The 15,093-nt window shown below is 45.7% G+C and overlaps 2 protein-coding genes across 3 annotated transcripts in view; both read left to right on the forward strand.

Annotated features, from left to right (window-relative positions):
* Positions 1-15,093, forward strand: part of LOC145417342 (coiled-coil domain-containing protein 130 homolog) — a 249,459-nt gene that overhangs the window by 44,005 nt on the left and 190,361 nt on the right. The window contains exon 8 of one of the 2 annotated variants that reach the window (XM_080286021.1): positions 10,310-10,322. The exons of the other annotated variant lie outside the window; for it this stretch is intronic. The gene's annotated coding sequence lies outside the window, so the exon portion shown is untranslated. Of the gene's footprint in view, positions 1-10,309; positions 10,323-15,093 lie in introns of those variants that run through there. 2 annotated transcript variants of the gene reach the window in all.
* LOC145417343 (maspardin-like) overlaps positions 1-15,093 on the forward strand; it is a 210,176-nt gene that overhangs the window by 21,543 nt on the left and 173,540 nt on the right. The window lies entirely within an intron of this gene.

Below are 15,093 nucleotides of genomic sequence, written 5' to 3' on the forward strand. Positions count from 1 at the left end.
TAGTTGTCCACAATGTTTCGTACCTTGCCTGATGGGCGAGAATATGTACTCCAAATGACATTGTTCACTCCACCTATGACTAAGACACATAAATCTGAGTTGAAAAACAGTTTATAAATCAACCTAAACACAAAATTTAAGTCTAAAATATCATCAAAATTGGTACAAAAAAGTGGGTTTCTTCCCCAACCAAGTCCTAAACCCACCCAAATGAGTCCCCAAAAAAATGTTTAAAGCCAATCTAAATGACTGAACAGCTGTAAAACAAGCTAACATAAGCCTAACACTTGTAACTAACTCTTTAAAACCAACAAATAAAATCTGAAAATCATAAAAAAATAGGTCAGAAAATATCAAACACCTCTTATCACTTAGTTCTTGAAAGTCCATGTCCAGCCCTGTTTGTCATCCTTGCTATCTCCCCGGAGGCTTGGAGACATGTGGTGCTCTCTAGCACTCAATCATTCTCCTCAAAGCCCTCAAACTCCATGTCTGGGGGAGGGTCAGAGGGGAGGGTGGGGGAGGTAAGCCAGGCGAGGTGGGGTGATGGTAGTGAGAGACTGATGCACTGGCTTTGGGGATGGTGATGGGGTGCGATGTGATGACTCATAAGGTGGCGATAGGGTGCGATGCCCATCGCAAAACTGGGGGTAGGCCAGTGATAGTCGGTGGGGTAGGGTGGTATTTCTATCCCTATAACTAATCCGGGGTATCGTAAATTGGAGTTTGCCTGTATATTTTATAGTGTAGTTACAGGTCCATACACCTCTGTGGAGTTATAGAGGACTAGCTGTAGAGATGCTATTGTCTTAGTTTATAAACTGTATTTTTTTCACTGCCCTGTTTTCATGTCATTCACTTCTCAAATGAATTATGTATTTTGTGTACTGTATATTTTATAGTGTAGCTTCAGGCCCATACACCTCTGTGGGGCTGTAGAGGACTAGCTGTACTCGTTACCACATATTTTCTAAGTACGGAGACCAGTGTTTGTAATAAACTTAGAACTTGTTAACACCTTTAGTTTGATGATATATTTTTCATTTTCTTGCTACTTCAAGACAGTTTTATTCAGCTTTGGGGAGACATTTTGAATAGAAAGGTTAGATGTTACCTTCATTTACCTCCACAACAAAAGATCTCCCTGTGGTTGAATAAAATTGTCAAGTGATAACAAGAGTATCAGTAGTAGAATGTTTCTGTAACCCCAGGTTCATCTGAAATGTGAACCCAGTGGACAGCAGGTTGAAGTTCCCCTTCTCTGGCAGTCCACCATCTCTGTTTTGGGGGATAGAGAGGGAAATGAGGGATATTTGTATGACTGGGTAGGAGAACTGCCCAGATGTATCAGCACCACAGCATGAAAGTATCCCACTTCAGCACTGGTATCAAGAATAAGCCAATAAAACAAGTCAGTTGGGTGAAGGGGTCACTCATCTCAAGTCAAAGGAAAATTATATAGAAAGTCGTCATTATAGTTTACCTTTTGGGACATTATTTTTGCTATTAACATTAATTTACAGAGCATGGTAATTGCCTATTGAAGTTCAGTTGCTACTGCTAAAGAGGATTTACCAGTTTCACTTAATTTACAGGACTAATTATATGAAGCATGTAAGGGTGAATGGGCATCTAAGTGAATGGTTCACAGTCAGTGTGGGCATACAACAAGGTGGTGTGATGTCCCCATGGTTGTTCAGTATACAAATGGATGGGGTGATGAGAGAAGTAAAAATGAGTAATGGAGAGAGGGATGGCATTGGTAATGAATGATGATAGATGGAATATCTCTATTTTGTTGTAAGCTGATAATGCAGTACTACTTGCAAATACCGCACAAGAACTTGGTAGACTAATGCAGAGTTTTGCAAATGTCTATGAGTGTCATACCTTGAGAATAAATGTAGAAAAGAGTAAAGTGATGGTTATTGAGAGAGAAGGTAAATCCCATGTGACATTACTGTGAATGGAGAGAGACTGGAATTGGTGAGAGAGTTCTGATATGTGGGTACAGTGATAGAAAAGAGAAGAAAATGTGCAATAGAAGCGATAGAAAAGAGATGAATATGTGCAAAAGAAGCGGAAAGTAGAGTGACATAAGGAAGGAAAGTAGCTGGTGCTATGAAGACCTCGATAAGAAACAGAGGGTTGAGTGTTGCAGCTGCACGAGGCTTACATGAAGGAGTGCTAGTGCCAGCTTTAGTATATGGATGTGAGACTATGGTGTGGCATGAAAATGAAAAGTCAGGAGTAAGAGCAGTGGAGATGGGACTGCTGAGGAGTGTATGTTGAGTACAGAGAGTGGATTGGATATGAAATAATGTGATTTGTGAAAGGAGTGGAGTGAGGAAGCCTGTGCCTTCATCTATAGCTTCCTTTCTGGTCGTTCTATAGCCGCTGTTGTAGATGGCCATCATTCTTCTCCTAGATCTATCAACTGGTGTTCCTCAGAGCTCTCCTATCACCAGCTCTCTTCCTTTTATTCATCAATGACCTTCTAAGCTGTACTGCTAACCCTATCCACGTGTATGTTGATTCCACCTTCACTTTCCATTCAGTTCCCACAACATCCATCTCAGCAGTTACTTCAACAAACAAGGGATGAGGCTATGGCACACCTAATGTCTTACTTGGCTCATGTTTCTGACTGGGGTAAAAATAATCTTTGTTGTTTTTAATGCATCAAAGACTCAGTTTTTACACCTAACAACCCAACAAAATCTTCCACAGGAGTACCCACTAATGTTTAAAAATGTCCAGCTCAATCCTGCATCATCCTTGAACATGCCTGGGGTTTCATTCACTTGGGACTTATCTTGGAAATATCATATTATATCTCTTGTAAAGTCTGCTTCCAAGAGATTAGGCATGCTAAGCCAACTCCGTACCCTCTTTACCCGTGCACAGTTGTTGACTTTATACGTGGGTTTTATTCGCTGTTTAGAGTACAACTCTCATGTGTTGGGAGGCTTCCCACATACAGTTCTATTCAATACTATGGAGTCAAAGGCTTTTCGTCTTATTAACTCTCCTCCTCTTACTGGCTCCCTTCAACCTTTGTCTCTTTGCTGCACTGTTGCATCTTTATCTCTTTTCTATAGCTACTTCAATGGTCACTGCTCCTCTGAACTTTGTACTTGCATCCCTCCACCTCTACATTGGGCGTGTAGCACCCATCTAGCAACAAACTCTCATCCCTTTTCTGTCCAACTCTCCAATGCAAGTGTTAACCGTTACTCCCTGTCCTTCATTTATGGAACAGGTCAGCTCTGGAACTGTCCCTTTGTCTGTATTTCCTACTTCCTATGATCTCCAGTCTTTCAAACGCAGTGTGTCCAGGCATCTCAAAATGAACGGATCTTGAATTTAGCTCTCTTTTGTTTTTTGTTTTTTTTCTTGGAAAGAACGGTTTGTGGGCTCCTGGTCTTTGGTTCCTTTTTCCTTGCATTAAAAAATAAAAATAAAAAAAAGATACCATAATCGAAGAGAGTTTACTGAGATGGTAATGGTTATGTGGAGAAAATGGATAACAATAGAGTGGTGAAAATGGTATATATGAGTGAATGTGAAGGAGGAAGGAGGCGAGGGAGACCAAGGAGAAGGTGGAAAGATATGGTGGAGGAGTGTGTAAGGAAGAGAGGTATGAAATCGGTGAGGCTAGGGGACTGACAAGAGATTGAGCTGGCTGGATGAATGTTGTGAGGAGAAGTGCATGATCAGGGATTTGGCACCCCTTTTAATGTGACACCGTCTGGATTGACTCTATCGGATACGTTTATGTCAAGCTACAGATTGTGGTGAATGTTTTTGGCAGATCAGATAGAGCCAGGATTCTGGGGGCTTGAAAGTGAATGCAAGCATGGCCTATTGCACTGGGCAAACATAAGCTGTCTGGATGTGCTACTTCTCACCCAGCCCTATGGTGGGAAAGGAGGTCCAGATGATGATGATGATGAAAAAAGTTGTGATAATTTGGAACACATCACTGATGTATAACAAGGACTCATAGTTGTCCTTGATAGACTGTTAGGATGCTTGTTGATGCCACTAACACTTGCCAGTATGGTGTACAGTATTGTATGAGCCAGGTGTTCCACCAAGCTACTGGCCAAAGTAGATTTAGTTTGTTTGACATGTATAAATAAGGTAATGAGAAAGTTCCATATGAACAAATTGTTCCTGTTAGTGTAAATTTCTGTGTGTGTGTGTGTGTGTGTGTGTGTGTGTGTGTGTGTGTGTGTTGTGTGTGTGTGTGTGTGCATATGTATGTGCATGCATAGAATTAGTAGTCCACTCCCTTAAGATCCAGCAGTTCTTTGTTGCTTACATTTTCACATGTCACCACCTAGGTGTATGTACCTACCATCCAGACTGAATACACACTAGGGCTGTCATATTCAGGACTTATGTAATTGTATTAGCAGGGGACTCCCCCCCCTCCTTGGTGGGTTGTTATGTGGAAGATCAGGAAAGTCTGTTTTAGCTGTATTCAGATCATCATCATGTTTCCTAAGGCAGCCAGAAATTGAACTCTGGCACTTTCGGACACCTGCCAACTTCTTTAACCATTAGACCACCAGCTACTTGCCACCAATTAACATTCTTTTAGATTATGTAAACCTTGTATACTTCTGGTGCTAACTTAAACTAGCCCAAAGTCTCACTTTCCATTGGTGATTTAAAACAAATGGTACTCTTGCTCATGTTTTACTGTAATTCAAAGTGTTATACTGTAGTAAAGTTCTGTTAATTCACTAAGTCATTTCCTCATTGTTAGATAAGTTTGCATTGGATTTTGTAACTTGGGATCTCATTTGTTGTTTGATTTCAAAGCATGGAAATGAGCATCAGTAAAGGAATGTAGGATGTGCTATCAGGTCCACATGCTTGTGATGCTGTGTTAAATATGTTAGCAGTTAGCACTTCACTGCATAATTTTTCCGAATGTTATCTTTACCATAGTATTATAGTACTGTGTATGATAAAGAATATATAGGAAGCATAAGTGTAAAAAGCTTAGATATCAAGACTTCTGCTCATCTTTGCCTCACATTATGCTGATAGTTTGCTCAGTGATTAGCATGCACAACTTTGCAACCCTGAACCCTTAAGTACTTTTCTCTGAACTGCTTAAGTTATGGCAGCACAACTGATCAAGGAATTGTTCATCTGAAGCACCAAGGAATAGCTATTTGTTTAGCAGTTTTATAGTGTGGGGCAGATGTGGAAGTATGTGGAAGTATTTCAAAGGTAGTGTCTTTCTTGAGTTGTTCTTATATAACCTCTTCAGTACAACTACATGTTTTATATATTATGCTTGTCACCACCAGATTTGTTTATTCATCTTAGGAAGCACCTCTAATAATGAAGAGATTAGAAACAGTGTCCTTTAACATTTTACAGCAAAAGAGAGGTTTCCCCTAAATTGTGTGGACATGTCTAGCTGAAGAAGGTTAAAATAAAAATGATGTCATCATTGTAAAGTGATCAGTAATCAGTATGTGCAATGAAAAGTAGTCAGTCAACAGTTCCTTACACTGCTTTGAAATTCTTGATGATAGCTGAACTCTACTGCCTCCATCCCAAGTACATTTGCTAAAATATGTATGTTCATACTCGGTGTGAAACAGCGTGAAGCCATAGGCGAGATATTGGCATGTGTGTGTGTGTGTGTGTGTGTGCCGTTCTGCTTGTATGAGTGTGCCATACGTTTATTTGCCATGACATTTTCCTCCATACTCGTAGTAAATATGTCCAATAACATATACAGTAAAACCTCATTATAATGGACTAATTGGGGCCCAAGCCATTCTGAAAAAGCAAAATTCCAATAAAAGTGACATACGAACTTCCCTCTGCTAACTCGGACTTTTTCTGATATATCAGACATTAGTCTGCATTGCACCAATGGTTTTTAAACTTTTTTCACTACATTCAGTACAATAATCAGATGGTATACTGTAATATATTTAATAATACTGTACTGTACACTGATAAACATGTCTTTTATTACCCTACTGTGGCAAACATAGCTGAAGTGGTCAGGCAGTCCAGACTGCTTCTGGCTGTATCAGACTTTTTCTTATATATAAGAATTTAGTCCGGTAGGTCCTCGATTGGCTAAAAGCAAATTCTGGTCTATTGAAGTCCATTATATTGAGCTTTTACTGTAGCTTTTTAACCACATATGCCATATTCATTTTTCGACAGCTTCAGGAAAAATATATGGGAAAGAAAACTGTTTGTGGTAGGTGATGTGTAGAGGTGTATGGTATGTAGGAGGACTATTGGGTCTTGGTAGCAGGCTGTGAAGCCTATGCCTAGAGGTGGACACATTAAAAAAAAAAAAAAAAAACAAAAAAAAAAAACTCACTCGATGTAGTGCAGCTCTCGGGTGTCTGCCCTTTCTTCTCCTCCATCCTTCTTTCATTCCAACCTCTTCTGTCTTTCCTTCATTCTTTCCTTGTCCTGCTTCCGGTGGGTGACTTTACACTCCCTCTTCTGTCTGTCTTTCATTCAATCCTCTTCCTTCTGCTTGTGGGTGACTCTACACTGAGTGACAAGCCAAAATGGTTTCCTGTACACCATGAAACCATTTACTATGCTGGGTGGTAACCATATAACCAAATTTTGGAGCCTGGTGGTCTAGTGGGTAATTACGGTGCTCCAATCGGAGGTTTATATCCAAGGGGCGGTTGGGGTTTATTGCTCATGTAATGCAACTCAGGGATGAGTGAGGCTGGTCACTCTAATCTTAAATGTCAGGACCAACTTGCCTAGCCCCAGGCAGTGTAGGATTGGATGATAGATGGATGGATGGATGGATGAAAAGGGAACTGTACTTTGTTGATTTGGAGAAGGCCTTTGAAAGAGTCCCTAGAGAGGTGGTGAAGTGGGCAATGAGAAAGCTTGGGATCGGGAAATGGCAGTTTAGGGTGGTTATTGACATGTATGTGGATGCTTGCACTCAGGCAAGAGTGAATGGAAATTTGAGTGACGAGTTTTCCGTGAATGTTGGTGTGCATCAGGGGTCAGTTTTGAGTCCCTTGTTGTTTATCATGGTACTTGAAGCCCTCTCACGTAACTTCAGAAATGGACTCCCATGGGAGATGTTGTATGCTGATGATATGGTGGCGATTGCAGAGAATGAAAGGGAGGCGGGCGAAAAATTTGGTTAGCTGAGAGATGGTATGGGGCACAAGGGCTTAAGAGTAAATGCAGATACAACAAAAGTGATGCAATCTAGGGTTGGTGGAATGCTGTCAAAGAAGAGCGAGAGTGGCCATGTGCCATTTGCCACAAGGGCGTGGGAAGTAATTCCATCTTGTGCAGTGTTCCAGCATAAGAGATGTAGTGGTATTAGAGGTAGACAGCGAGATAATGCTGATTTTTGTGTGCAGCGTGTCGGGGGACGCAGGTGGAGACTGTCAGGCGTGAAAGGATTGCAATTGCTGGTGATTCTCGTGTGTGTGTGTGGGGGGGGGAAGAGTTTTGTTATTTGGGAAATTGGGAGACATGTGCTGGAGGTGGGGCTGGAGGTGCTATGTGGCTAGGGTGAGAAGTGGTTGGAACAAGTTCAGGGAGTTGTTGCCTCCTGATATTGAGAGGGTTCTCCCTACGTGCTAAGGGATCCTTGTATGCAGCATATTTTAGGGGTGTAATGCTGTATGGTAATGAGGCCTGGGCAGTAAAGGAAGAGGATATTTGCAGGCTTGGAGTACAGAAATGACCATGGGCGTCCGGAGGGGGAGGGGGCAAAGGAGGTAGTTGCCCCCCTTTTGGGATTCCAAAGTGCTTCAGTTCTTGTTCAAGGATGATTGAGTGATTTGAGTCGATTCATGCATTCTATCACTTTATGCATTTAAGTCATGTAACCCATGTAAGTATATGCCTATGCCTGTTTGGAGTGTGTATTTTGATGTAATCGCGCATATATGTAGGCTATAATTTTTTTATTTTCTTTTGCCCCCCCTACAAAAAATCCGCGGACGCCCCTGGAAATGACAATGATGAGGTGGATGTTCAGTGCCCTGGGTGCAAGGCCTAGGACTAGATTTACGATAGATGAGTTGAGAGGTAGGATGGGACTAGAGTGTATTGGTGGTGTGATGAGAAGAGGTAGATTTAGGTGGTGTGGGCATGTGGAGGGGATGAGGGATGATAATTCGGTGCAGAAAGTGTGAAGCGTTAATATTAGGGGTGGGGTTGCGAAGGGTAGACCAAAATAGACCTGGGGCGAGGTCATGAAGTGTGACCTCAGGATTAAGGGACTGATCAGGGGGGCTGCCAGAGATCGAGCAGCATGGAGAGGCTGACAGCCGCCAGTAGGTGACCATGGCCGACGCAGGCAAGCATGTTGGAGCCTTGAAAAACGAACGAACCAGTAAATGACACTCATGACCACCACTTCGGCGGCTACCAACAATCTAGTTTGTCAACATTACAATTCGGCAATAATTCGGTATTTGCGTGTACTTTGCAGTAAAATCCGTATGTAGAAATTGATATTAAAACTAAAATCTTCAGTAGTACAAATTAACAAAGTATACTACAATTAAAGTGACATTTTATTTATCAACCAATCGTTTATCATAATAGGTGATGAGTTGTATTTTTGACGAATCTGAGGTCAGCCAGCAACCAAGCTATGAAACGTTTGCACAATATGATTCATGCGATGCATGTATCACATTAATTGTAGTATAGTTTGTTAATCTGAGCTACTGAAGATTTTTGCTTTAATTTTCATCTCTACATATAGATTTTACTTTAAAGCAAATAAATACCGAGGTAATCGCCGAATCGTAATGCTGACAAAAACCGCAGTTGGTAGACGCTTGGTAGTAGGAGTTGCGTTTCTGTTACTGGTGTGTGTGTGTGTGTGTGTTTCCTCAATAATGGTTGCCTGTGCTGCATTTGGGTATAGTAACACTCATGGACCTTCTGTAGGGCTTTTCTGATTCCCTTGCGATCCAGCAACAAGGAAATAATGGGAAACTAAGGTGCAGAGAGGAAACTGGACTTGCAAGTGAGGGGCATTGGCTTTCCCAAGTAAGTTTTATTTAATCTACATGTATTTGGCCCTTTTATGAAATGAATTGTGAACGAGACAATGTAAGGGCAGGATATTTTCGTAAATGATTTGGATATGAGGTAGGCTCTATGTTGGGCGGGGGGGGGGGGGTGGACAAGAGTCTGGCCGCACTATGGGGTGGTGTTACCTCTCTGCGGCCAGGTTGTGTTAGGACGAGTTCTGCCACAGTATTCCTTGCGTGTCGTGAGTGGATCGGGGTGAGGGGACTAGGGACCCCCTTGTCATATGCACGGACCACAGTGACTTATGCAGGACGTTACCGTTACCTTCTCTACTGTATATAGCCTAAATTAATCTAATCAAGCCTAAACTAAACTAGCCTTAATTCACGAAATGACTGATTTCACAATCTGGCTGTAATATATATATATATATATATATATATATATATATATATATATATATATATATATATATATATATATATATCGACCTATAGTTACCTATAGGTCGATAAGATATCAAACTATCTCACCGACACACGTATATATTTCATAAAATGTTGTTGATAAATGGTACAATACTTGAGATAACATGCGGATACTTTTAGCATAGCAGCTAAAAGGGCACTCGGCGCATGCGCACTGACCGGAACGGTAACTTCCAGTATGTCACTCCGTGCATATGGCACCCTCTCTATTTTAGTGCCTACAGTGAGATAGGGCATAGAAGGGGAAGGGAGGATTGAGTAATCCTCGAACCCTAAAAATTGGATCTATGAATGTGCGTGGATGTAGTAACTTGAGGCCAAAAGGGAGGAGATTGGGGGAATGTGTGTGAGAAGAAAGTTGGATGTGTTGACACTGGGTGAAACAAAGATGAAAGGGAAAGGCGAATCTAAGTTTGAAAGTGTGGCTGGAAGGATGTCAGGTGTCGATAGATGAAGAGCGAGAGATGGCGTGGCTTTGTGTCAATAAGCCCGGGAGTGCAGCAGTGTGTTTGAGTGGAAGGTGTCGTGGAGACTGATGTGGGTGAAAGCGAAGTTTGGGCGTGAGTTGTGGGTATTTATGAGTGCATATGGGCCTAGTGAAGAGGATGAAAAAGAGAGGGAATCTTTCTGGAATGATGTTGATGAATGTCTGCGGAGTTTTGGTGCAAATGTGAATGTGGTAATGAGGTATCTGCCGAATACTAGAGTGGGAAAGGTAGCAGTTGAAGGTGTCGTTGGTATGCATGGTGTGGCAGGAGGAAATGATAATGGAGAAAGAATGATAGGGATGTGTCAAGCGAGAGAGGGTGATTGGAAATACCTTGTTAGAGAAAAAAGATGTTTATGAGTACTGTAGCCTACACAAGGGTGAGCCAGGAAAGGTGAAAGGGTTATTATCAGAGCATTGATGGACCATTTAGTTGTACCCAGGAATGTAAGAGGGAGATTGTTGGATGTGAGAGTTTTGAGAGGAAAGGGTGGAGGTATATCTAATTATGGATGCATATTTATGTATATGAAGATATGTGTAGCTAGCACTGTTAATAGTTCATAGATAATTGCAAGTTTTTACTGTATATAATGTGCTGTATACAGTGTGCTGGGTGAGTTGGATAATTGCAAGTTTTTACTGTATAGGCCTATAATGATAGCGAAATGTACATTATTCTCATATGCTCATTCCATGAACTTCAGTCATTAGCTTAAGGTGGTCAGAAAGAAACAAAAAGAAAAAGAAAAGTATATTCTGCACTGCAGCAACCTATGACGTTGTTTTGTGCATACTATTGTATAAATGTATTCGTAGAGCTAGACAGAAAACAAAACACGATCTCTATATAATTTGTATTGATATATACAGTATGTATACGTAGAAAAGGAAGGGAAATAGAAAGAGCAAGCTCAATATGGCGGCCGTAAGTCAGACGCTTGCTGCGGAGATAGCCCCACAATTATAGAGCTCAGTGCCAGTAACCCACCTACATACCTACCTACTCCACCTTTCCATCTACTCATCCTTCCCACCGATCTCACTCACCTCGTCCACACGACACATCTGCATACCCACCCATTCCTACATACCCACCTACTCCACCCTTCTATCTATCCAACTGTCCCACCGACCTCACTCACCCCGTCCACACCACTCACTCCTACACAGCCTACCCACCCACCCCACCCTGCCATCTGCCCAGCCTCACCTCGTCCACACTACTCACTCCCGCATCCACTACATCCACTCAGCCCCATCCACTCCACTCACTCACCCTGTCCAGCCACCTCACTCCACTGAATTACCTACCCAACCCTACTCCACCACCAACTCACTTGACGACACCCACTTAATCCGCCAACCTACCCACTCGCCTCATCCCACAAACCCACCCACCCCAATTCACCCTACTCCACCCACCCACCCATCTCATCCTAGCACACCACATTCCATCCCACCCCACCCCAACAGCTCAGCTACCAGTATTAATCTAAATCACCCTTGTCTCCTCCCGCCCATCCAGCCCACCCTCCTGCCCACTCTTGTGAGCAACCGACCACCCACCACCTTGCATACCAACCTACCCTTCCCATCTACCCAACTCACCCGCCTCACCTATTCACCCAACTCACCCACTCACCTCCCCCCTGACTCACCCACTCACCTACCCACCCAGCTCACCCACTCACCGACGGTGACCGACCCACCCAACTCTCCCACTCACCTACCCACGCAACTCACCCACTCAGCTCACCCACTCACCTGCCTACCCAACTCATCCTCTCATCTACCCACCCAACTCTTCCACTCACCTACCCACCCAGCCCACCCACTCATATGCCTACCCAACTCACCCACATGCCGACCCACCCAACTCACCCACATGCCGACCCACCCAACTCACCCACATGCCGACCCACCCAACTCACCCACATGCCGACCCACCCAACTTACCCACTCACTGACCCACCCAGCTCTCCCACTCACCTACCCACCCAGCCCATCCACTCACCTGCCCATTCAACTCACCCACTCACTTACCTACCAACTCACCTGCTAACCTACCCACCCACCTCACCCACTCACCTGCCCACCCACCTCAACCACTCACCTACCTACCAGCTCACCTCCTCACCTACCTACCCGCCTCACCCACTCACCTTCTCACCCAACTCACCCACTTGCTGATCCACCCATCTCACCCATTCTTTTACCAATCCAACTCACCCACTCACCTACCCACCCAACTCACCCACTCACTTTTTTTTTTTTACGTGTCCGACTCTGGGCAAAGGCTTCAGAGCCTATTTCTCGGGGGCAGTGACCTATCCCAAGGCCCAGTAGTCCTCCTACATCTCCACATGTCACCACTTCGGCGCTAACACCCACCATCCATATTGAATACATGCTAGGGCTGTCTCACACAGGACTGGTGTATTGGTATTAGCGGGGGTATTTTTACGACATGTCTGTGGGTCACCTGGTAGATCAGGAAAGTCTGCTTTTAGGAAATTCAAATCCTTAAACTGTTCCCTGCCCCAGCCGGGATTCGATCCTGGGTCCATTGGGACCGCAGGCCGCCTCTCTACCGATTCAGCCACCGCCCCACCCAACCCACTCACCGACCTATCCAACTCACCCCACTCACTGACCCATCCAACTCACCCACTCACCTACCAACCCAACCCACTCACTGACCCATCCAGCTCACCCCACTCACTGACCCATCTAACTCACCCACTCACTTACCCACTCACCAGCCCACCCTACCCTTCACCCACCTACCCATAATGATCACCATCCTCACCTCCAACCCACCCTACCGTCCACTGTGCCCTCTCCTACCACTCACCATGCCTGTCAGCACATCTCCGCCCACCACACCCACACATCCATCCATCCACCCATCAACCCAGTCCACACACCACCCCAGTCCACGCACCCATACTGCTCACTGTCTCACCTACCTATCCACCCACCCTGTCCATTGATTCATTCCACCTATCGTGTCCACGATACACCCCACCTACCTTGGTCACCAGCATGCCCCACCCACTTTCTCACCAGCATACCTACCCACCTTGCCCACCAACACACCTCACCTGCCTTGACCGGCAACACACCCCACCCACCTTGCCCACCAACACACCTCACCTGCCTTGCCCGGCAACACACCCCACCTGCCTTGTCCACCATCATACTGAACTACCCACCTTACTTACCCGTCCCATCCACCCACCTTCCAACCCAATCCGCCCACCCTACTACCCCATCTATCCACTCATCCACCCACCCTCCTAACCTACCTGCCCACCCATCCACCCACCCACCCAATCACCTACCCTACCTCAGTCACTCACCCTGCCCACCTATTAAGTACCGTAATCCACTCTGCTGCCCACCCACACCCCCCACCACCTCTATTTACCCCACCCTCTTCATTAACCTCATGCAGCCTCATCCACCCACCTGCCCAGCCACCCAACCTGCCCACCCATTCACACACCAAATCCCAACCAAGCACATGCTTAACCATCTCACCCCATCCATTCACCCACCTTACCTCACCCATCCAACAGCCTCACCCCACCCATCCAACCACCTGACCCCACCTATCCAACCACCTCACCCATTCCACCCTGCCCAGCTTTACTCACACTTCACTCACCCCACCCTCCCACCAACCTACCCATCATACCCTCCCACTCACTCCACCCAGCCCTACCTACCCGCACACCCCACCCACCTCAGCCCACCCATTTATCTACTTCATTCCACCACCCACACCTAGAACCCACTTTGCCTCCCACCCACCCATCCTGCCCACCTTGCCACCCACTCATCTACTTTACCCCACCCCACGCACACATACTTACCCCATCCTGCCCACCTTCCCACTCACATACTCCACCTGTCCACCCACTCATCTACTTTACCCCACCCCACCCACACATACTTACTCCACCCTGCCCAGAAATTCACCCACCCTTTACTCACCCCACCCTCCCACCGGCTTCACTATCCCCAGCCACCCTCGGCAATCCAACCTACTTACATGCCCACCCAGCGTACAATCCCGGCCTCCCCACACACTCATCAGCTTGGCCCAGTTAACCCACCCTGCCCTACTTACCTTAGCTACCTACTCATCCTACCTACCCCATCTACCCATCCAATCACGCACCTACCCGTCCATCCACGCATCTACCTCAACCTCTACCCACCCATCCACCCACACACCCTGCCCACCAACACACCCCACTCACCTACCCCACTCATCTTGCCAACTTATCCACTAACTCACCCAGCCACTCACCAGCAGTGTCCATCTGCTCCATCCTCCCACCCACCAACTTTATTCACCACACCCGCCTCACTAGCCTCCTCTCAACTCATCTACCCGACCCCCACCAACCCACCCATCTACTCACACAACCTTGCCTCACCCACCCACCCATCTACCCACATGTCCTACTCCAACCACGCACCGTCATCCATCTCACCCCACTATCCATCCACTTGCCATACCCCATCCCATCTCATTCCACCCATCCGTCCACCTGCTGTACCCCACCCCACCCCACCTTACATCACCTCACCTCACCTCACCCCACGCCACCCATCCAAATCTACAACTCACCTCAACCTGCCCATGTTTCTACCCACCCTCTATTCACCCTTGCCTCTCACCCAGCCACACACTCCATTCACCTCACTCATCCACCCACTCACTCCATCCTGCCCACCCATCCACCCCACCTGTCCCACCCATCCTGGCCATCCATGCCACCTCCCACCCATCGATCCACCCACCCCAAACTGCCCATCTACCGACCCACACACTCACTCAACCCACCCACTCTTACAGGTATCATGTTTTTCATCCATCAACCCTCCCCCCCCAACCCACCCACACACTGAGCCTGCTGTCCCACTTACCCTGCCTCACAACCTCAGTCACCCAATCGTCCACCCACCCATCCCACTCACCTTGCCGAGTCATCCAGTATCCAACATAAACATCCACCCATCCCACCCATCCACCTACCCAACATTCCCATTCATTCCACCCGTCGA

Source organism: Coenobita brevimanus, chromosome 110, assembly GCF_032717465.1.
Source record: "Coenobita brevimanus isolate Jiangsu-jjx chromosome 110, ASM3271746v2, whole genome shotgun sequence".
In the NCBI taxonomy this organism is placed as follows: Eukaryota; Metazoa; Arthropoda; class Malacostraca; order Decapoda; family Coenobitidae; genus Coenobita; species Coenobita brevimanus.